This window comes from Pollicipes pollicipes, unplaced genomic scaffold (genome assembly GCF_011947565.3).
Source record: "Pollicipes pollicipes isolate AB1234 unplaced genomic scaffold, Ppol_2.1 Scaffold_4295;HRSCAF=5057_pilon_pilon_pilon, whole genome shotgun sequence".
Taxonomy (NCBI): Eukaryota; Metazoa; Arthropoda; class Thecostraca; order Pollicipedomorpha; family Pollicipedidae; genus Pollicipes; species Pollicipes pollicipes.
In genome coordinates, this window is record NW_023596461.1 from 7,934,253 (window position 1) to 7,934,619 (window position 367).

The following is a 367-nucleotide window of genomic DNA, read 5'->3' on the forward strand; positions in this document are numbered from 1 at the left end:
GTTAACTGTTTTGCTCGGTATTCAACACAGATTTAAACGGAGTGTTCTACATTTGGATGGGGTTTAAACTGAAACAGTGATTTTGAAGATCATTCGATGCAGTTAACAACCCTGCTCTTCTATGGCTTAAAACCGCCGAATTTCTGGCCTGGATGTCCGCCAATATATCCATACTATTTGTGCAGACTATATCAGGGTCATTCATGCATGTATGTCGCCATAGCAACGCTATTCAAATCCTACCACCTCACAGACTATGTTATGTTTAGTATCCACAAGAATATTAAGGTCGAGATGTTGAAATATGGCGTTCGTGAGCACGATTTTCAAATATAGCGGACGTCAATTGGCTTTCAATCAATGTTAC